General features: G+C 38.3%; 1 pseudogene; it reads right to left on the minus strand.

The window, feature by feature from the left end:
- Nucleotides 1-20,760: 20,760 nt before the first annotated feature.
- On the minus strand, nucleotides 20,761-24,107 carry LOC115680868 (uncharacterized; annotated as a pseudogene).
- Between the last annotated feature and the right edge of the window lie 353 nt (nucleotides 24,108-24,460).

Below are 24,460 nucleotides of genomic sequence, written 5' to 3' on the forward strand. Positions count from 1 at the left end.
GTTGTTTCCAAAAGGCCTATACCTAAATAACAGTCTTATGCGTTGTGATATAAATGGCTTGGTTACATCTCTAGGGAAAGAGTGGAAAGGCTGATAAAGGCCGATAAAGGCCGACATCCTCCCTGCTTTTAAAAGTGACCTAGAGACTCGCGTAGATTGTTATAGAGATAAGATGACTAAGACAAAAAAGAAAATTCAAGTCTATAGTCATGACATGTTTGAGGTCATTCACACTAATATTAATAGATCCTATACGACAACATTGTATAGAAATTTTTTATTTCATCACATTTATTGATGACTATTCCCAATATGATTATCTGTACTTGTTAAGGAAAAATCTGAGTCTCTCAACAAGTTCAAGATTTTTCAGACCAGAGTCGAGAAATAGTTGGGAAAAGTCATAATGGTTGTTAGATTTGACCGGAGTGATAAGTATTATGGCAAGCATGGCGATGCTGGAAAGCTTAAAGGGCCATTTAGCAAATACTTGGAGGATTCTGGGATAGTAGCTCAATTTCCTATGCCTAGAAGTCCTAAACAAAATGGTAAAAGGCGTAATCGCACCTTTATGGATATGATAAGGAGTATGATTAGTAGAACCAACTTAATTAATTTTTTGTGGGTTGAAGCTTTGAAAATAGCTCTCTACATTCTAAATCGTGTTCCTACCAAAACTATTATATTGACTCATTTTGAGTTATGGACTGGACGTAAACCTAGCTTGAATCATCATAAGGTCTAAGGATGTCCTGCAGAATTAAGGTTATATATAATCCAACATAAAGTAAGTTAGACTCTAGAATCACTCGGTGTTACTTCGTATTTTATCCAGATCATTCGAAAAGATATCTATTTTTAATCCCAATAAAGGTAAAAGAATTGTGGAATAATAGACAGCGAAGTTTATGGAATATGACGTGGCCAAAAAAGGTAGATGTTCATGGACTATTAAAGATAATAGTATGGTAGGAACTACTGTGTCTATTTCTCTACTTATACAAACGATTATGAAATCTCCTAGACCACAGACTGAGCCTATTAAGGTCCAAGATCATGTTATTGAGACAGTTCCTAATGAAGTTCTTCAAATCCCTCAGATGCAGCATGAGGTTAAAGTAGCTTCACTCAAGAATTGATCCAGTGACGATCAGCTATACTACTGTACTATATAGTCCATATGGGAGAGCCTGACTACAATACAGGCAAAGTAATTGATCTAGTGACTTATATAGATACTGTTTCTTGTCCTTAGTTAGATCTGTGGTTAGATACGATGAAAGACAAGATGTAATCTATGAAACATAATGGTGTTTGGGAGCTTATTGAATTGCCTGGAGGTCACAAGCCCATCGACTGCAATGGGTGTGTATAAGACCAGAAGGGACTCTAAAGGAAAGATTGAGAAGTTTAAAGCCAGACTGGTAGCCAAGGGTTTCACTCAGAGAGATGAAATAGACTATGAGGCAACTTTTTCTCCAATCTCTTTTAAAGATTCTTTTAGAGTGATCACGGCATTAGTAGCTCATTTTGATATGGGTTACACCAGATAGATATTAAAACTGCTTTTTGAATAAAGACCTTAATGCTAAGGTCTATATGGTGCAACTCGAAGGCTTTGCAGCAGATGATTTAGGTAAACTTGTGTGTATACTAAAAAAAATTATTTATGGCCTCAAGCAAGCCTCTGGATAATAATACTTAAAGTTTCATAGTGTTGTCACTTCATTTGGTTTTGTTAAGAATAAAGTGGATCAGTGTATATATTGCAAAGTCAGTGGGAGGAAATTTATTTTCCTCGTACTCTATATAAACGATATCTTACTTGCAAGCAGTGCTTTTGGATTACTACATGAGACAAAGCGGATGTTGTCAAAGAATTTTGACATGAAAGACCTTAGTGAGGCATCTTTTGTCCTTGGTATTGAGATTCATAGGATCGTTCTCACCGAGTATTGGGTTTGTTTCATAGGACATATGTTAATCGTATTTTAGATAGATTCAGTATGCAACATTGCAAGCCAGGAATTGCTTCTATCATTAAGAGTGATAAACTATGTCTGTCACATTGTCCTCATTCAGATATTGAGAAAAGCCCAAATGAAGGATGTACTTACCTTATGCTAATGCACTTAGAGGTATCATGAAAGCTCAAGTTTGCACTAGACCATACATTTCTTTTGCAAAAGAACTTCTAGGCAGATATCAGTCAAATCCAGGACATGATCACTGGATTGCTGCCAAAAAGATTTTGAGGTACTTGAAGAGGACAAGAGACCACATGCTACTTTACAAACATGTTCAAAACCTACAGCTACTAGGGTATTCGAATACAGACTTTGCTATCACATTGTCCTCATTCAGATATTGAGAAAAGCCCAAATGAAGGATGTACCTTATGGTAATGCACTTAGAGGTATCATGAAAGCTCAAGTTTGCACTAGACCATACATTGCTTTTGCAAAAGAACTTCTAGGCAGATATTAGTCAAATCCAAGACATGATCACTGGATTGCTACCAAAAGGGTTTTGAGATACTTAAAGAGGATAAGAGACTACATGCTACTTTACAAACATGTTCAAAACCTGCAACTACTAGGGTATTCGAATATAGACTTTGCTGGCTATCAAGATGACATAAAGTCAACAACAGGATACATCTTTATTTTAACAGGATGTGCAGTATCATGGAAAAGCGAGAAACATAAATTTATATTATCCTCTACCAAACAAGCGGAGTTTATAGCATGATTTTCGGCAGCTATTCAGGCTATTTGGCTCTAAAACCTCATTAGGGAGACTGTATTTGCTTTTGTGGATAGCCCCATACAGTTGTATTGTGACAATATTTCTACAGTATTGTTTATCAACAACAACAGAGGTCTCAAGGGGTCTAAGCATATGGCAGTCAAGTTTTTTACCATAAAGAAAACAATTCAGAATGGTGACATTGCAGTAAAGTATATTTCTACATATGATATGGTTGCAGATCTACTAACTAAAGGCCTTCGCTCTTGTATGTTTGAGCGACATGTCATTTGCATGGGCTTAGAAGCATCATGGGATACTATTGTTAAGTGGGAGCTATTTTATTTTTACTCTAATAAAGTTTACGTCTGTGATTTGTTACATTTAGTAACATTTTAATTTGTATCAAATCTTTTGCATTCAATAAAGTGTTCTTAAATGTATTATTATCGTGTTGAATATATACATCCGGTGAAAATCTCAAGGTATTGTGTAAACCTTGAATAAAGGCAAGGGGCATCCAGTTATTAGCCTTAAGGATATGTCTTGTTACACATAAAGTAAAGTTAACTATAAGGATAAGACATATGTAGGTTCGTTGAAACCATGAGAATATTCTCAAATGACACATAAGGTTTTGTGATACTTAAGGAAAGAAAATGTGGAATGACAATAGAGATGATACATAAGGTATTACTCTTTTTGAGGTGTTATCCAATTGCCACACTACCATATTGAATTCATTTTAGTAGAGTTAAAAGAACTCGTGACTATAAAAGGCTCTGTGTTTACACATGCAATTACTGCCATGATTCGGTGTTTGAGACTTTATGGAATCAGATTAACTATTAAGAATTATCTCTAGACCAACATAAATGTGCGCACATACAGTACAGTTTCAATTAATATAGTAAGATATATTAACTTTACTGTATGAGAGTTTTTCTTATGTGCGCACATTTATGTACTTGGGCGCACATATATTTTTTCTTATGTGCGCACATAAATGTGGGACTGTACAGTTTCATATAAGAGTTTTTCTTATGTGAGCTAAATTAATTGAGATTGTAATTTACCGTTTTACAAGATTGATCTAATAAAGTAAGATATAAAGATTCTTAATTAATCTAATATGGGACTGGCTAGTGTGGGCCAAGTAAGACCTGGCCTGTGATGAGAAGGCCTAGCTTAAAACTCTATAAATAGGGCTCAAGTGAGAGGTAGTCTCGTTAAGCCAGTGATACAAATGGTAATAGAGGAGAAGAACTTGCGCTGGGATCATCGCTATTCCGCATAAAAATAATTGATTCCAAATCAGGTGCACAAATTCCTTTTACTTGATTATTATATGTGTTCTAGATTCTAGTTATGGAGATATTGGGTGTTGTTTATAGTGGCCAACATAGCTATGCACTCATTCTTATCTTCCTTGCCATAGCCAAATCCAGCATCTGAAAGCCTTGACGACTCGCCGTAATTTGTCCTTGTCGTCTGCATACTCTCTCTACAAACGCCTCGTAGCCGACACGATCATACATAATGCAACCTATGACGAAACTCCAACTCTTATAGACACGGATGACCCTCGTAGTCGTCGCGATCCATTTTGTTCAATTTGGGTATTTCTTATGTAGTCATGAGACCCTCTTCAACTTAACCTCTGGAAAAGTCTTTTCGACTTTCGCTATCAACATGTCCACCTGTTGGCCCAAATTTGGCAAAGCGCTCACAAGCTCGTCCATGTAGGTCGGCGAGGATTGTTGCCTTTGTCTAAGCCTCGGTGACCTTCGTTGGCAGTTGCCCAAGTTGCCGACAACCTTAGCCCTTGCCCAACGACCCTCACCAAACTTGCCCGCTTGAGGATTATGGGTTTCTCATTTCCGTTCCCCTTTGTTTTTAATTTTTCACATTTTTGTTTAGGAAAATTTCAAATAAGGACATGAAGTGAGGTCATTTTCTCAAAAAAGGACCCATAGTAGATGTAGTGTCAAATAAGGACCTGAAGTGCCCAAATCAATCTTAAATAAGGGCCTGAGCTCGCTGGTCGATCAAATACTCGACAGCCAGCGATGATGTGACTTTTCCAACGACCGGAACAAGGACATTTTTGCCCAAAAATATTCTGAATAAAAAGAAAAGCCAATTTTATAAAAACCAAAACTTACGTTTTTCTCTTCCCAAAAAGCCCAGTTCTGATAAAAAAAATCTCAATCCATTTAAAAGAACGAAGGGGTTACCGAAAGCCTAAGGCGGTGTGCGACTGGCTGCGTGCAACTAGTCAACAGTATGCGGCCAAGCAATGGTGGCATGCGACTGGGCGGCAGCAATGAGTGAAGGGTGAGGGATTTTGAACGACGCTAAAAGGAAAACCTCTCCTACGATTCACACAAAGCAATCGTGTCTATCTTTTTGCCAACGTGAATTCGCCGAGGTTAGTTTTCCAAATTGGAGCTCTTATTTGAATCCCCCATGTCGATTGTTTTGCCCCCATGAACCCTAATTTTCCTAATCTTCTAATTTCTTTCACTTCCATATATGTTAGTTTCTAAATTGGTTCAACTTGTATTTTCTTCGCCCAAGAGAAGGCAATTGCAATATTTGAAGTAACATGTTGACAAAGCGCGGGCCTGTCGTGGAATACAACATCGATGGTAACGATGGCAGTGAGTTGATTATTTATAGTGCATTTTCTAATTGTAATGGAGTAAGCCGTGGTCCCTTCATGTCCTTTGCGGTCCATGCTTTTCAATTATTTTACTATTTTCATGAACCCACTATCTCATATTTTGTCGTTTATTGCATGAACCCCATTCTTAAATTTTAGAAGTAGACTACAGTTTCGTTATACTAGATTTCACACAAACCGCGTTCTTAAATTTTGCAAGACTTTGTCTTGTCCCTTCTTAAATTCGTTTCAATGGATGTCAGTTTCCTAAATTAGTTCGTTTTTGTATTAAACCACAATTATAATTTGTCTTGATAGTATGCGTGGCCTCTCATAAATTATGTGGAAAGATGTATTGGGTTTGCTTCATGCCGAGTAGACATGTTGTTTTTGGAATGCTAGCTGCGATTTAAATTTTTCCATCAAAGCTGTTTCCAAATGTTGTAAATGATAACAAGTTTCTTCTTACGCTGCTTTGTATAAGGCTTTTGTTTTGTCCCTACTTGTGCACTATGTTTTTTTTTATTATTATGTTGTGATTGCAACTTATGTTTCTCTATATATAGATTTAAGTTTGTGTGATTCTGTTGAATTTATATACGAATAAAGAAACGTATTGATTTTTTATTTTGCTTCCATTTGCACCAAGTGAGGGATGGGAAGAAGTGAACTATACCATGTTTGATAGTAGATGTGCTGAAAGTGTTGAAGAAGATGGGTTTGCCATTATTGATCTTGATGAGTTATACAAAAGAAATGTACGATGTACCAAGGGTGAACGTTCAATGGAGAGGGGTATGGTGGTCGGAGGCATCAATTTGCATGTAGATACGTTATTTGATAATGTAGATTTCTTGAATATGAGTAGTCAACTCGAGTATACACATCCTGAGTTCAATGCTGAGATTGATATAGAGAATCATGCCTTCAAGTTGGGGATGTGATTTATTAATGCTAAAGAGTTTAGAGAAGCAATTAGGAATTATGCCATAAAAAATGGGAGACGGGTGAGGTTTGCTAAGATACACCAAATAAGTTAAGAGTAGTATATTCTGACGATTGTGATTGGCTCATATATGCTTCCAAAGTGCAAAGGGAGCATACATTAAAATTTAAAACCTTTAACCTCGTACATACATGTAATAGAGCTCTACATGTTTCTCAAGTAAGCTCTAAATGACTAGCAAACAAGTATTGTGATAGGTTAAGGAATAATCCAACATGGCCAGGTGCTTCATTGAAGAAAACAATGGAGTCTGAGAGTGTTTTGAAGCTGTCCAAGACAATGGTCTACAGAGCTAGGGCTACAGTAATGAGTATGATTACAAGGAATGAAGATGGGCAATTTCGGATGCTTAGAAGTTATTGCCAAGCACTTCTTGATTTCAACCTAGGATCCACTTGTGTAATCAAGAGTGAGCAATGTCAGGAACAATTCAAGTTTAGAGGAATGTACATATGCCTGGATGCATTGAGGAGGGGTTTTCTAGAAGGATGTAAGCGTTTTGTGGGGTTTGATGGCTGCCACTTGTCATTTGGCTATAAGGGCATACTTTTAGCAGCTGTTGGCATAGATGGAAATGATCAGATGTATCCATTTGCATTGGTAGTCATGGGACATGAAACATACAAAACATGGCACTGGTTTATTAGTATGATTGCCAAAGATCTGGGGATTACAGACCTTGCAAATTCAAAGTACTAGATTTTTTTGTGTGACAAGCAGAAAGGATTGGTGCAAGCACTAGCAAATCTAATACCTGAAGCAGAACATAGATTTTGCTTGGGGCATCTTTACAAGAACTTCAGCCTGCATCACAAAGGACTAGAACTTAAAATTTTGGTTTGGGAAGCTCCCATGGCGACTAGGGTATGTGATTTTGACTTGGCAATAGAAGAGATTAAGGTAGTTGATAGAAAAGCTTATGATTGGTTGTCCTAAAGGGCACCAGTGCAATGGAGCAAGTCCCACTTCAGGACAAGCTCAAAATGCAACACTTCCTTAAATAACTGGTGTGAAAGTTTCAATAAGAGCATCATTGACGCCAGGGCCAAGCCTATAATCACATTGCTTGAAGCTATAAGAGTGCAACTCATGGAGAGGATTCATAAGCAAAAGAATGGGTTGGCTAAGTACTTTGGTGTGATTTGTCCTAAGATCCAAGAGATATTGGACCTTCAAAAAGAGTATTCGGCATCATGGATTCCTACATGGAATAGGGTGAATGAGTTTGAATTGAGAGGGCCATATGAAGACATGAAGGTTGTTAACATCAGACACGAAACTTGTAGCTCTAGATGATGGGACATTAGTGGAATCCCTTGCTGTCATGCTGTGGCATCTCTTGTATACCTGAGGGAAGAACCTGAAAAATGCTTTCACATGTGATTCCGTATGGAAAAATTCAAGCAAACTTATAGTCATGTTATGCATGTTGTAGATTCTAAGGACACATGGTCTGCTAGAGAGCATTTACTCCCACCAAATGTGCCCAAGCAAATTGGCAGAAAGAAGAAACAAAGAACAAAGTCAGTGAATGAAATTGCTTATAACAATTTAAAGACAAGGACGAAGAAAGTTGTGCAAGAGCCTGTGGGAACAAAGTTGAAGAGACAAAATAGCACAATCACTTGTGGAAAATGTGGTGGGTTAAGCCATAACAGATATCATTGCAAGAATCCATCAATAGCATCAACAACAACAACAGTATCAACATCATCAACCCTAGCAACTTCTACATTTGCCACATGCTCACAAGATGTGGTAGAAGGCACTCCCTTAACCCCAACATCACAAACTGAGACAGTTGAATTGCTTGCGTCATTTTTTAACAACATTTCAAGGTCAATATCACCTATGGGAAGAGAGAAGATGCAAGTATCCATATATGCTTGCCTTTGTCATAAAACTATTCTTACCTATGCTTGACTTTATTTTGACTAATTAGTTATTTTTTTATTCAACTGTAGGTAAAGAGGAGGATGTAAAGACCTAAACATGAAAGTGGTCGAAGACAAGTAATTTTTTTTTAGATATGCAAGACCAACAAGACCAACAACACAAACTATTTATTCTTTTATTGTTAGTTGATATGGATGACTCTGTACGAGTCCATTTTGGAAGCATCTTAAAATTAAAGTATGTATAGGTCTGCTGTGTTGAGAAATTTATTATGTTGGGATGCTTCTCTTTCCAATCAAACAATATAAATCAGTTCAAGTTTATCTAATACTCTTTTGAGTTGTGACTGTTGTTGAGAAGAGTTTCTTTTTCCTTTAATTTACTCATGCTCTCTCGGCAAAATGCTCACTATTTTGTAGAATGCTCGCTTTTGTGTGCAACATGATGGTTGCACCATCATCATCAAGCTCAGTACAACATTTGAATTTATTGAACTTTAATATTTGCATTACAAAAAAAGATAACAACACGAGTTTAGAACTTCAATATGTGTGCAACCAATTACAGCTCATCCTACTATGGACACCCAATAGAAAGCTCCACTTATCACATGCCATCCTACTATGGACACCTACAGATAACAACCAATCACAGTTCTCCCACATCTTTTTAAAGTTAGTACATTATCACCCATGAAATTATCATAACACCTAATAGAATCTTCTCTCTTTCTGTATTGTTGAAGGTGGGCTTCAATCAATCTTGTTCTTCACAAGAGCCTAGAGATGATTCGGCGCCTTGGATACGGGCTCCAATTCGTCTGCAGACCTTTGATGGATCTCCATCTCTGCGCACAAACAAACCAACCTGAACAAAGAAATAAGACATAAGAAATACACAAAAGTTAATGTATGTGATAATCAGTTCACGTGATTCTCGAAAAGATGCGTGTTTACTTTTCTAAACACAATATGCCCAATAAATCATAAGTAGTATCATGGCAACAGATTCTCATTTTGAACTTTATTTCAATCTGTTTTGCAAGACATGTGCATGTACAGTGGCTATGCCTCTACCTACAAGAAAAGGGGATGTACACATAACTCACTTCTTTTCCGTGGGCTTTGGTCGCATAAAGATTTATAAAGCAGAGGGAGCAACTTCATGTTTAATCTACAAGACTACAATAGGTAATTTGCAGTTCTTTATACCACTCTCCTGTCGAACATGCCAAACTTAAAAGTGATAGAATTTAAAACATAATCAGTTATAAACAAATAACAGGAGATGACACCCAGAGTTTGATACAAACTGGAACCGAACCATCAACAGCTGACACCCAAACTTGTGGGAAATGTGGTGGGTTAGGCTTCGATAAGCTACGTAGCACGGACACGTTTAGGAGGCCAATGTGTCGGTGTCCGACACTCGACAAGTGTCCAACACGCTCCGACACACAGTCAACGGTGTCGGAAATCCGACACGTGGTCAACGCGCCGGACACGCCGCCAACACGCAAGTCCGGAATCCCGACACGCATGGGGTCAATTTTATAAATTTGTTAAAAAATTAGGGGTCAAAAAGTAAATTTATAAAAAAAAATAAAAATAGAAAAGAAAGAAAAGGGTGAAAGAAAACCCTAGTCTTCTGTTCTCATCTTCACAGTGCCTTCACTCACGCTATGTACTCCCTCCTCCTCTCAATTCACGATTTCTCTTCTTTGCTCAAACCAACAACATCTGCCTATTGACATCTGATTTTTGGTCAAATTTTTAATTTTACATAAAAATCATAAAATTAGGATTAGGAATCTTGGCCATGCTTAGGAACCTAATTCTAAACAAAAAATAATTTTTCAATATTTTTCTTTAATTTTCTTTAATTTATTTTGGTTTAAAATGGGAGGAAAATCAATAAAAATAACAAATGAAGTATAAAAATTTCAAAAAAATAGTCATCAATCTTATTTTAATTCCAATTTCATCCCTGTAGCATCAATTTTACAAAATTTCAATTAAGGATATGTTTTCCCCAAATTTGGGTAATTTCATATTCGAATTGAACCAAAAATCCAATTAAGTCATTTCTAGGCCTTTTTATGATGTAGTGTCTTCACAATAATTTATTCTGGGACCTTAAATTTCATATTGGTCAGTCCAATTTCACAATTCGACAAAATAATTGAAAAGCCCCCAAATTAATTGAGAATTAGGGATTTTAGGACCCAAATTGGGGATTTCTTTCAATTTAACATTTTTTATCAAAATTTATACCTTCCCTAAGGATAATCGACCATGAGGAATCCAATTTTGGCCTCAGATCAGCAAAATTAGGTCATTTAGACCTCCAATTGAATAAAAACCCACTTGAACCGAATTCAAATTTGGGGTTTTTGGGCTTTATTAAGATAAAAATTCAAAGTGATCCCATGTTTCAAAATAAAATGTGTCATGAAATTGAAATTTGGGGTCAAAATTAGGCTCAAATTGCAATTTCAAACCAACCTGGGTCTATCGGGTATGTCGGATGCGACTCGACCTAACCCGGGTCGACTTCTTCCTCGCCCAACTCAGGCCTGCGCGGGAAAAGCTGGGATTGAACAAGTCAGCCCCTATTCACCAACTTAGCCCTCTCAATTTAGCACGTGAAAAATGAAGATAGACAGATGGAGCTCACCAGCTGTCGACGGAGATAGTTATAACGGCTTACCGAAGTGGTTAGAGACCGGGAACCGCCCCAGGGGAGAGAACAAAAAGAGCAGGAGAGAAGGTTCTAGGCGGAGAAGGTGTTCGAAAAAATTCCAAAGAAAGAGAGAGAGAGAACCAGAGAGAAAGAGAAAGAGAGTGGGACAGAGTTAAGGTCCCTCAGGTTGAGTGACGAGCATCGTCCCGATGGGAAAGGCGCCGGCGAATCGCCTATTCTGGTGACCCCCTCCTCCAATCATCTAGTGAAGAAGCCGATCGGGAAGATTTGAAACTCAGTCTCAATTGGCGAATCCAAGACTTTCCCGGCGAAGCCAAACCTGTAGGCTAATAGAGAAGGTGCATGAGGGCCAAGCCGAAGCTTTCCAGCAATTCCGAATTTCCGTTTTGGTCACCGGCAAAGAAGGTAAACTTCCTTCCCAATCGCACACCAACTGTTTATTAAAATGCTCGAATGATTGACTGAGCCACTACGTGCTTGATTAGTGATTTCCTTTCTGTGTTTGTGTTTAATGATTCCCTATTCATGTTTCTGATCGATTGATTGCTTGTTTTATGCATTTTGGATTGTGTTTTTGCATAATCCTTGAGTCAGCCTCCGTAAACATCCTTGTCGGAGCATCCGAACCTCTTCGAAATACGTTATCACGGCCAAAGGCCGTCTAAGATCAGAATTGAATGGTTAGATCAGAATTTGTTGTATTAGTAAGGTTGTTCTTAGTTAGGACAGTTTCACAATAGGTTTTCTAGCCTAGAAAACGCCAGCCAGCTATGGTTCGGCGTGGTCCGGTGGTGGCTGATAGGTAGAGGGCAATAAGATGATGCTTTAGGATCATTGGTAGTGGCCGGAGTACCGATGGAGTGTCACCGGAGATGGAGGTGAAGTCTCCGTGAGGGAAATGTATTTTAGTTTAGATTCACACCACTTGTTCGACAAAATGCCCAAAAGAACAATCAAAGAAATGGCACCGTTCTCGCCAAAGGGTCGGCTAGAGACTGCTCAGGCCAATCCAACACAGTTAAACCGGTCCAGTTTATACCCGAGAGGAATAAAAAAAAAGAATTAAAAAAATCAGGAAAATTAAAAATAATAATAAGAAAATTAGAAAATTCATAAAATCATAAAAAAATTAGAAATTTCTGAAAATTTACAGAAATTAGGAAAATTCATAAAAAAAATTCATAAAAATTCATAAAAAACTTCAGAAAATCTTAGAAAATTCATAAAAATGAAAATTTCATTAAAAATAATAAAATAATAAAAATTCGTAAAAAAATATAAAAATTCATAAAATTCATAAAAAAATGAAAAAATTCATAAATTTCTTAAAAAATGAAAAAAAAATTTCAGAAAATATAAAAAAATAGAAAATTTAAACTTCTGGAAGTAGGAAAATCAAATGAAAAATTTTTCAAAAAAAATCAAAAATTCCAAAAAATTGCAAAATTGTTCAAAATACTTGTGGCCACCCATTTTGAGTGATATTAGAATTTTGGGGGGTGAACAAGTTGTTCCTTTGAAAATTCCCTAGTGTAGAGGTTTAAAAGGGGCTTAACCCCTAAAAAACCCTAAAAGGGGATTTAACCCCCAAAAGGAGCCTAACCCATAAAAAACCCTAAAAAAAGCACAACTCCTAAAAATGAAGAAGCCTTTAGGGCTTCATTGTTTTGATTGATTTTCCTTTTTAGGAACAATATTAGGATTGTTGTTTTGTGATTTAAATTGATTGTGCTTTTCATAATTGATTGATTCCTCCTTGTTTAGAACGGCTAGGATTAGTAGATAAGCCTTGAGAAATTGCATGCTACGCTAGACACTTCAAATCGAGTTAGGTACCGAAAGGGCATTAGAGATTTCGACATCGAAGTCATTAGCGTAACCAAGTCCCCTCGAGATAGTTCTCCCCTGTCTCAATAGGGTTTCTAGTAAACCATTAAAGACTAGTACCGACTCCAAAATGAAGTGTAGACTAAAATACCCGTTGTCTTATGAGGTATGGTCGGGTAGAGACCCTCGTTCATTTAGTGATGAGATATCTTAACATTCGTGATAAACGAAAGTACCTCCAAGCACGCTCAGGTGCAGCATGACACCGCCGAGGAGGAGCCCTTGAAGAGGAACATCGATTGCGTCTATTTCCTCACCATTTCTCATCTTCTTCATTCACATCCTCCAAGCTCCAAAGCCCCGACTCCCCACCCTCAGACCCTAAACCCACCACCACCCTCCTCCGTTTCGTGGACGAAGAACCCCTCTAGCAGACGGCTCCTCCTCCTCTCTCTCCCGACGCACCGTTATTTTTAATTATTTATTTTTGCAAGACACGAAGTAAATTCTAGGCTTTTTATTATTATTTATTTATTTGTGGATTTAAATCAAATTTAAAAATAATAATTTATCATATATATACATTTAATATACAGCGTGTCTCAACATATCGAAATTCTCTATTTTTTGAAAACTAACATGTCGCATGTTGTGCTGTGTCGTGTCACGTGTCGGTGTCGATGCTATATAATCCATAAGTACTCGGGTTTAACTCAAAGGAAGCGTCATCCTCAAGAACAACAGGAACTGAACCATCAAGAAGGAACTGCACATATTCTAACAAAATCCCGTGTCTACATCAATTGCTTGGATTTACCCTTATACAAAGTAATACTTGTTGCACTGCTTAGAGATTCATTCGTCGTTAGTTGTAGTCTGTAAACCCAAAGTTTGATACAAACTGGAACAGTACTCATCTTCTCAGCTTCATGATTGAACTGCCATCGACAAAGAACTAAGGGTTGGTGAATAATGTGCTAAGGACCACCAGTTAAAATCCAATCACAAGTACTAGCATTAGGGAATTTAAAGATAAACAAGCCATATTCCATCTATGCCCATCAATGGAACCATTTGTTCCCCATAACATATTTACGGTAGCTCGAATATGGATCGGGTTTTCCAACAATTTGATCAACCAAACAGTTGCACTGAAGAGCCTTACCGTCAACTACAATTTGCTGAGGAACTTTAACAGTAACAAACAACGCTTACTGACAAGTACAGGTTCACGGTTACACAATTGAGGAGAGGATGAACTAGAAACATTAGACAGCACTCCCTTCAAATCAGAGCTCCAATTTGGAAAACTAACCTCAGCAGATTCACAGGGGCAAAACAAAAGACACGATCGCTTTGTGTGAATCATAGGAGAGGTTTCCCGTTTAGTTTCGTTCAAAATCCCTCACCCTTCACATACCATTGCCGCCCATGCCTTCACCACCCGGTCGCATACCGCTGCCGCCGATCGCATGGCGCTGACCAATCACACACCGCCGGTCGCACACTGCCGGTTGCACACCGCCTCAGGTTTTCGGTCACCCCCTTCATTCTTTTAAGTGGATTGGGGTTTTTTTATCGGAACAGGGTTTTGGGAATAGAAAAACGAAAGTTTTAATTTTTATTAAATTGCTTTTTCTTTTTATTCAAAATTCTTTTGGACAAAAATGCCCCTGTTCGGATCACCATAAAAAGTCACATCCTCGCCGGCCGGCAAGTATTTGACCGGCCGGAGAGCTCAAGACCTTAGTTTAGACTAATTGAGCACTTCAGATCCCTATTTGATATTATATCCACTCTGGGTCTTTTTTTGAGAAAATGACCTCACATCATCAGGTCCTTATTTGGAATTTTCCCCTCTAAACTGTTATAAAATATTTAATCAGGTCTATCAACTTTTTCTTTTCAGGCAATTGGATTTCTAAATTATAAATATTTTTTTATTAGAGTTGGTCTTTCCCTTGAAATATAAAAAGAGATGCTCACGCGGTTATTAGGAAATGTTGACTTGTCACCTTATGTAACATCTTTTGTGGCAATTAGAATATAAAAATTGTTTTGAAATTTTAAAAAATAAAAAACTGATAAAAATGAAAATATGAATAAAAATAAAAGAAAGATCCAATGGAGGGGAAGAGAGGGATAATCGTTACTATCATCCAATGTCATATTTATTTTAATTTGAAGAATAAATGTTATTAGGTTAGAGGCCACACATGGGCATTTTTTACAATTGGGTATTTTTTTGTGAATTATGTAATAACAATATTACCATAACAAGTTTTGAAGAAGCCACATGTAGGTAGTATTTTCTTAATACAAGGAAAGGAAAATACATGTATATCTAGTGCTTCAGGAGTTTTTTAAAAACTATCGAATTGCATAAATAACGTGCATTTAGAAGAAAGAATTGTAATTAATTATTTAATAGAGTAGATAACATACATATTGAAGAACTCATTCAAGGGATATATACTAAGGATGCAAGTAAATGAGAGACATTTACATTTACCTCAGGCAGCATTTGTGGAGAACCGGTCTCCACTCTCTGAAGATGGCATAGATTGACCCTCATGGACTGTGAAAGACAGATTTTTTGTGATGCAAGTAAACGCTTGATAAGTGACAAAAGAATCTTGTAATTACGTAAGATGATGTGTGCGACAGTTGGACGAGATACGACTGTCCCGGATCCAAGGACATCAATTGTCTATGACGCCGATCAGGCGCTTGCCAATTTGACCGTTGGCTTTCTCTAAGAAGAATATGTGTTGTGCATTGCCTTTTTAGAAGGAGATCCTCAAAGCTTGATCTTCAAGTTTCAACGGGATCGCATCAGTGGCGTTAACCTTGAAAGAGCAAATCCTATAAAGAACAAATATATAGAGAGGATGAATGTATTCTGTAGTATTTCTAAAAAGTAATTTGAACGTAGTGCATCAGCGAAGGTTGCCGGGAAGATGAAAATGATTGTAGTATTATTGACATCTTCTTAATTATCAGAATGATTTCAGTCCATGTGAGAGGTGATTTTGAGTTACTAATTGCATCAAGATATTACTAGCTACCAAGATGCTCAACCTTACTTCTCTAAATAGAAAGTGAACATTAGCGCGGAGAAGTTGCTGAATTTAAATAGTTTGAAAGTAAAGTTACTTTTCATCGTGACAAAATCAGTAGTCATCGATATGCACACACCTACTTTTCATGCCCAGATCCAGGCGAGGGCGTCGCCACCCTTGCCAACCAACAGATGAGGGTTTCGGCCCTCGCCTGTGGCTGGCGAGGGCTTAGTGGCCCTCGCCCGTGGCCGGCGAGGGCGCGGGGGCCCTCGCCCAGACTAGGCGCCGGCCCTCGCCTATGGCCGGCGACCTCGCCGGCCAACAGATTCTGGGAAAAGAAAAAACAAAGAAAAGAAAAGAGAAAAAAAAAAAAAGAAAAACATTAAAAAAAATCTGAAAAATTTATTTAAAAATTATAAATTTTGTCCACGTCAACGCCGACGGTGCCACGTAGGACCACTGGGGTCCACGTCAGCGATTTCTGGCCTAAATTAGCCGGATGGACTAAAATGGTACAAATGCAAAAAGGTTTAGGACTAAATTAGTCTAATTGAAAGATTTAGAACTGAATTGGCACAAATGCAATAGGTTTATGACTTTTTTGGTACTTTTCGCACGCACGGGTCTCTTGCTAGTTGTATATAAATTTGACATCATGACACAAAAAGTCCTACGAATTGTAACAATGTTTTTGTGTCTCTCCCGTGGTGAACAACAAATGGGTTTAACCAGATTGGTAGGCAAGCGTGAATAATCCTCTTGCAAGGCGGCGCTTATGCTTGGCTCATACTTTCCCAAGCCCTACCGACCACAACTTGAGATCTCATTTATTTATTAATTAAATAGAAACTAGAGTCGTCATTAATCTATTCTAATCCGGCTAGTTAGCGCCAGAGGCCACCTTACTTTTGCGAAACATAATTTTTCGGTTCGAGGACTTGATCGTGTTACCTAATTCTCGTTATCGTACATTTTCTCTTTTAGGACAATGTTTTCTCATGCAATCTTCTTTTTAAATTTTTGTTCCTAAACATACATAAGTGTCACACCCCGAAACCTACCAAGATGGGGGATGACACGGCCATCCTTTCACCCAAAGGACGCAGCCTCAAACCACTCAAAAGTCCCCATGACATCGCTCTCGCTCTATTGCTGCTAAACAAAGAACCTGAAAGATTGGGGAAAGAGAGGGGTGAGCAACCACAGCTCAGTAAGCAGTGTGTATCTCTTCTAAGCAGATCGAGCAATCACTATGCATATGTACAAAGCAATACCAAAACTTCAGGAGCCAAACTCAAGGTTAAAAAATACATATAGAATCACATAAGAGTTATTTCGTTTCATCAAAGTTTTGTACAAGCCACAAATACACATTTAAATCCACCATCACAATTCAAACTACATCAATGGTCAATTCCATTGACTAATCTCAAATCACACATCAATGGTCTATTCTATTAATGAATCTCATCAAAAGCACATGCCAATGGTCTATTCCATTGGCTAATCTCATATCACATCACACATCGATGGTCCATTCCATTGACCAATCTATTGTTCAATATCAAACCATGGTCACGACACAAAGCCTTGTGACAAGGCTATCAAGATTCCCCCTTTGGCAAGGTCTCCACCTACAAAGCCGGTGGCTCGGCCCAGAAGGATATCCTAAACCCGGTATGCATACCCCAAAACCCCTCAATGGGTTCACAGTCATATTGAGCATCAAACAATTATCATCCAATATCAGAAATCCAATCCATAATACATTTCACAAACCAAACAAATAACTTTCTCACAATACGGCTCATCCGCCAGAAATACATTTCGTAGAGCATTTCTTGAATAATTTCCGAACTCATTTCATAAACTAGTTCATAACGCAATATACAAATGTGTCCTTTCATAATACATTTCCAAAACGATTCTCAAATCATTCTCAAATACTAAAAAGTAGTAAATGCTCGATCCCGATTTATGTAACAAAATGCTCTTTTAAGTTCAACATATATATTTATGTCGAATCATAATTCCTTCGAGATATGATTTTTATAAAACCAAAGAAGAGATAGCACCACTCACCTGAGAATGCCCCATAACCAAACAACGTGGCTAAACTCACCGACCATCTCGTAATCCGGGCGTTGCGATATGAAATCGGATCGGCTAGGCGAGGTTCACGCGGCGCAAAACCCTCCCTTTCTTCTTCTTCTTCTTCTCTTCCTCTCTTTCTTTCTTTTCTCTCTTCTTTTCCTTCCTCCCCGAAAGCTCTCGGTCCTCTTTTATAGTTGAAGTCCACTGTAGCAAATGTTAACTTTTTGACTTTTTTTTTTCTTTTTTCAAATATTACAATAAGTGTGCAAACAATAAGAAAAACTCAATTGAAAAAGAAGACATATAATCGAAACCTAAAAAGTTCGAGCAAATACAAAGTTAACCTAAGCTGTGTCGAACCAAAGTTAATACAGTGGCTGATTATAACACCGCCCAAGATAGAATCACGTGAGCGATACATAAAAATAATTTGCCTAAATCTAAGGGTGAGGTTGCGAATTTTCCGAAAATGCCTAATTTGAATATGACCCTAAATCACATAGACACAAAAGATATGCTAATTCGCATATGTGCAATGATGTCGTGTGACTGATCCTAAATCATGTAAACATGAAATCAATGTGGCGTGCACATTCTCCTTTTTCGCGTTTCTCATTAATGCTATTCATTTTCTTTTACTTTTCTCATACGTGAATATGAATAAACTGCTCTAAATGCATGCTAAAAAGTCAACAAAATAAAGGAATCAAAGTAGATCGATGGTAGCAACTATTCATTTTCTTTTACTTTTCTCATACGTGAAACGAACGATACCCGTGGCTTCCTAGGAAAAGAGAAGTTAAGTCCCTCACCGATCGAGCAGTCCTTCGAGTCATTCGAGCAAGAACTCAAACTGCGAGATGGACTTCAAACCGAAACCCCGCCTTAAAACTTTCTACTTCAAACAACGACAAAACGGATCATAGAAACACGTGAGAATAACATGTTTTAATATCCTAAATGCTTATACATGAAGTAAAACACAAAGAGAAGTGAGCACGAGATGTGCCAAACAGAGGCTGACCACCATTGCCCAGGCCGGCGACCCGGTCTGTGCAGAAGAACCCCCTTGAAGTCCTTAAAACAAGTACGGGTTACCACAATCAATATTAAAGTGCGAAAAAGCGATTGATTAAGTACTTTAGTTGCTAGATAGTTAAGAACACAAATCGAACTGGGACTATGTCGAAGCGATTACTTCTTCTCTGTCGCTAACCTGAGATTGGATTACATACTAATCGCACTTGGTAGACTCATGACAAGGGGCCGATCCCTTGTCATGGGCCCGACCTTGGTAGGCCTTGGCGGGTCTGTACTTGGGCCTCGTTTTGTTTCACAACGTTTTGGCACTCTAATTGGGAGAGAGAGAGAGAGAGAGAGCTCAAGCTAAGCTATTAATGGAGAAATTCGCGAATGTCATCGACCTTGTGAAAGCTCATTTTTCGATGCAAGGGTGGTGATAACCCTAAAATCATGATGGCACCACCTTCTAATTACGGAGTACAGTGGTAAGAATTGCGAATATATAAATATGAGGCAATAATTCTTTTGGTTACGGATAGGATTTCGTCGATCAAATCCCAAAATTTAATGGCATGCAATGAAATCAGGTGCCAACAAACGTTATGTAGTAAACAAAAAAAATTTCTTTGTAAATTTGCTAAAAGAATATAGTGTAGCCTTGTGTATCGATTGGCACGTGGGTGGGTGTTTGAAACATTGATATAAGTATTGACACATTGAGATTCATTCATGTAAAATATTTCTAATAGAGAGAGAGAGAGAGCTAAGCTATTAATCGAGAAATTTGTGAATGTCAACGACCTTGTGAAAGCTCTTTCTTCGATGCGAGGGTGGTGATAACACCAAAATCATGATGGCACTACCTTCTAACTACGGAGTACCGCCGTAAGAATTGCGAATGCATAAATATGAGGCAATAATTCTTTTGGTTATAGATAGGATTTCGCCGATATCATTGAATCAAATCCCTAAATTTAATGGCATGCAATGAAATCAGGTGCCGACAGACGCTATGCAGTAAACAAAAAAAATTTCTTCATAAATTGGTAAAAGAATATAGTGTAGCCCTGTGTTTCAATTGGCACGTGTATGGGTGTTTAAAACGTTGATATACGTATTGACACATTGGAATTCATTCTTGTAAAAGATTTGTAATTGAATAGGGTAATTTTTTTTCAATTATATAACTCATTTAATAAATGTTTTTTGTTTGAATGAGACCTAAATTTGAAACAGCACAGTCATGAGACCAAATATTCTACAAACTTTTACTTGTCATTTACAAAAATTGTTCCGTCATGAAACATCGTGATCTGATCAGATTTACGATATTTTCCATTAGTATCGCAAGTGCAATTGCCGACTGCATTGACTGGGGGTAGAGTACATTCCCAACCCCCCAGAGGAAGGAAATGGAACGAATTTGCATGTCTGCAGATGGTTGACTTGCATTTTCCAGCTGCATGGACTGGGGGTATGGTGCATTCCCAACTTCCCAGAGGAAAAAAAGGAACGGCTTTGCATGTCTGCAGATGGTTGACTTGTAGTTACTGTGTCTATTAAGAAGGATTTGAAGTATGCAATCCTTTAATGTTTCACGCATACGAAATATTTTCTAAGGAAAGAAGTACAGTCCTATATCAGCTTTCCAGACGTTATTACAATATGGTACCTAATCTTTGTGTACGAAATTTCATCTGATGCAGGGAGATTATAAGTTAATTGCACCTTTCCAGTGGGGAGGAAGTCATACTCATGTCTTCAGCATGAAGGAGTCCCGACAACAATCAATGAAGAGCAACGGCCAAAAATGGTACAAAGATGTTTTGCTAGGAACACTGCGAGAGTGAGGCCTACATCGACCAGCTAACGGCTACTTAACTAATGGCCAAAAGAATCTAAAGAGAAGAATCACAGTTACACTTATAAACAGACTATGAGAGACCCGCAAGGCAAACAAGTCTATGAAGGTCAGTTTATTAATTTCACCAGAATTTATCGTGTATGCCATATGTGATGGACCAGGAACCATGCTTTTAAGCCCTCTGCCCATAAGCATCTTCCTGAATGGGGATCCCCGGTCCATATATCAAACGGCAGCGTTCACTGAATGAACCAACAAGTCTAGAGACTACTTCCCTGAAAAACATGGAGGCGACCTGCCAAGAAGGGAAGCCACAGATGCTTTTCAGTTCAAGTGAGACTTCAAGTAACCAGCCAAATTAAGATCTTATTAACAGTCAATTGCACCCATCATTTATAGATGCATTCCTCACTCATGAGGATAACATCAGAGTAAATACAAGGCCTAGAATAGATTTAACGCCTACATCCAGAACAACGTTACATGCAGAGATGTGGTTGGAGACATGCTAGAACTTACAACAATAAAAACAAAACTCCAGATAAGTTCTGTAAATGCGGAACGAGAATGATACATAGAGCAATTGGATCTGATGAACGCATTAAACAATGGACAAAACAAATCAGTGGCAACACTGTCGCCAGTGCAAGCTCAAGAGATCATACTACAGGACCCTCGCGGTGAAAGACTTGAGAGGCCCGCCCAAGGGCACAGAAGTTCCCCAGTAACAAAACGAACGTGAATAGAATGCTATTTAATAAGTAGCCTTCCATTTAATCCCAACTATTAACAACCCATGAGTGAATCAATCCCCCTAATGGACCAAGAGAAAGAAACAAAAATTGTAAGTGAAAAAACAAAAGTAGGATGTATAACACAAAAAAGCCCTAATCAAAAGAAAGGAGTTGCACAATATGTATGATTCACGTAATCAGGTTGATCAACATTTGCTATGTCTTTGACCAAAATAATAAATATTCTATCAACTCAATATATCTTCTCTCATGCTATTTCACTAGGTTTCAGTTTGCAAATGACAAACAAAAGAAACAGAACAGAAGGTCTCGCAGAAAAAAAAAGGATTATTTCAAAGTTCACATACACAGAAACGAGTAAATTAATCATCAATACTAACAGAGGAGAGCACCAAACTTGTCGGTAAAGTGGTGACTGAAACTTGAAATCCACCAAAAAGTAAATGTTGCAAGATCCTGGAACTGGTCCTGAATTGAATTGCCAAATATTTATCAGATGGTCAAAGAGGGTGCTCTGCGACACCGTAGTCTGGAAGCGGCAGAAAAATAACATCAGAGGGATTGAAATTAGAGAGAGAGAGAGAGAGAGAGAGAGAGAGAGAGAGAGAGTATCTAATCATGATCGCCTACACCAGTGGCTTATATAATAATAACTGCGTACCACTACTCAATAACCAGCAAATATCAAATTACTTCAAATTAAAAAGGCTCCTTAGACATTACAAAGTCATGATCTTTGTCAAAATGAACATAATATAATCTGATACAATGGGAAGAGATACAAACAAATGGAAGTTGGACATTATATGAAGTGTCCAAATGCATGTATTTGTACAAAGGCAGCTGCTCAAGCACAATGCTTTCAACACCTACTCGATACTGATGATGAACTAGTTTGATTAGACAACAGGACTCGGAATACAAGAAGAGCAGATTCCATCAATTTTATTGTAGTGATCAGGCAGAGGAATGACTGCATGAGAAACAAAAAGAAGCGGAAAGTAGGTTGACCAAGCATGTTCATCCAAGCAGTGACACGAGGAAACATGATTCTACACCAGGAAGTCTGGGAGTTAGTTTACCTTTATGTACTGAGGTCTTTTCAACTCTACATGAGAAACATAGCTTTCTACTAGAAATTTGAAACCAATCTCAAGCTCGGCACCAAATGATCCATCAGGATAACTCTTTAGTATCTCCGAGCGCTGACACCGGGGGACAAAATCTTGATACAGATCAACAGCTGCAACAACATCAAATAAATGCACTGGAGAATACCTGCTAAGCACAGGAATGACCAAAATTTGTTCATTTAAAAATAAAAATAAAAAACAAACATATCGCATTACAGCAACGACAACAAGGAGAGAGAACTTATGAGTGCGAAAATGAATAACGCCCGCAGATTCACAAATTGACCATTCACAATATCAGAGATAAACACTATATGAAATTTCAAATAGTAAAGGATGCAAACAACACTGACAGAAAAAGATAAATCCAATACCACATAGTTCGGTCATAGACAAATAATGAGGTTTGGCTTAACATCATCCTATATCGCTGCATTCTCCAAACAAACCATTGGGAGTATCAATCTTCACTAAGATAGAGACAGAGCAGTGAAAGCATGTATGCATGCACAAACAAGCTTATGCATCAGAACAACCAACCAAGTTGTATTGCCACCCAGACCAAAGTCCAATTGATCGAAATGTGGCAATTTTAAGCACAAAAATCAAACAAAAAAGGACAAGTTCAAAGGTATAATCAGCATTACCCCAGAACACGCCTCTCTTCATAGACTTTAGACAAAGCGCCTCCTTCTTCGCCATCTCCACAACCCAAACCTCCTCGTCTGCACAGCGTCACCGCTACGCAAGCTCCCCCTAAAAATCCGGAGGTCCTTGTTTGCATCAGACGGTCTGTGAATAGAAGGGACTTTCCCACTGGCAATGCATCCCAAACATCTCATCTGATCGCAATTCTGATGCTGCCGATAGCTTGAAGCAGGCTTAATCACATGCCACTTCCAATTTTGGCACGTCACGATCGATCCCACCGACTTGCAGGTCGACAAAAATGGAGGCATGACGGTTCCTATCGGAATCTCAAAATTTGCAAGAAACGCGAAGTGGGTGGTGGAATCGGGTTGGATTGGAGACCGCCGTCACCCGGATACTTCGAGGGTGGGAACTGCAGTGGCCAATTGAACACAACGCATGAAGAGAAAAATTGAGACGTGTCGTCGAAGACGGTACTCCGAAATGAAGCAGTTTCTTGAGGGGTTTCTCGAACTGATAGGAAGGAAACAAGTCCCTCACGGAACGCCTTCCCAAGCATGCATGCCCCTGCATGGTCATTTCTGGAAAGCTGAAAATGAGACAGAGACAGACAGACACACGTGTTGAAATCTGGCGTTCCTTATTGGAGTTTTCATTACGTGAAACGAAAGAGAGAGAGAGAGATAAAACGAGATCATAGACGACTCTGACCAAAATCTGGCCTCTCCTTGAACCTGGGAAAAGACGAAAGAAGTCGCCCAAAGCTCCTCGAGAAATGGTATATGGTTGGAGCTTTCCGCGAACCCGCAGAAAAAGTCAGACGCGATCAAACAAAGCAAGAATTCGTGGATTGGATTGGGCCAATTACATGGTCATTTCGGGTGGGTTTCTATCTTTCCATTTCGAGCCCGGTCCAAAATGTTTACATCTGATATATTTCATTTCAAGGTGGAAAAATATCTGGTCTCTCAATTGAACTTGCTAATCAACTCAACGATTGAAATAATATGAAAGATAGTGTGTGAATTTGACG

Source organism: Syzygium oleosum, unplaced genomic scaffold (genome assembly GCF_021117445.2).
Source record: "Syzygium oleosum isolate NSW1041296 unplaced genomic scaffold, Sole_v2.1 Sole_v2.05, whole genome shotgun sequence".
Classification (NCBI taxonomy): domain Eukaryota; kingdom Viridiplantae; phylum Streptophyta; class Magnoliopsida; order Myrtales; family Myrtaceae; genus Syzygium; species Syzygium oleosum.